We start from the raw sequence: 477 nt of genomic DNA on the forward strand, positions 1-477 counted from the left end.
TGTGACCTTTGGCTATTTCTCAAGCTGAAAATGCCGCTAAAAGGAACCCAAATTTAGTCGAGAAAAGACATCATGCGAAATGCGACGGACCGGCTGATAACCATTCCAAAAGATGCATTCCAGCAGTGTTTCCAGTAATGGCAGGAACGCTGGGAGAAGTGTATACATTACCAAGGAGACTACTTTGAAGGGGATTAGGGTTTTGTACCTCAAAGTCAATAAATTTATTTTTGCCGACCAAAGGTCCGATACTTTTTGAACAGACCTTGTATATTTTCCACTTAACAAAAATACAATATGCTCTTGCTAATCCAGCTTCTCAATTATTTGACATACTCTTCCCCCATTGTGATTATGAGTGCATTTACTTTTTGCTAGCTTCTAAGCTTGCCGAGCTGACACCTAGCGCAGCCTGACATCATACTAGCATGCTCGTGAAAGTATACAGTAATGGACGCTGCCATCTTTGAACAAACT

Source organism: Centruroides sculpturatus, unplaced genomic scaffold, assembly GCF_000671375.1.
Source record: "Centruroides sculpturatus isolate CEXI.00-Female unplaced genomic scaffold, Cexi_2.0 scaffold647, whole genome shotgun sequence".
NCBI classification, from domain to species: Eukaryota; Metazoa; Arthropoda; class Arachnida; order Scorpiones; family Buthidae; genus Centruroides; species Centruroides sculpturatus.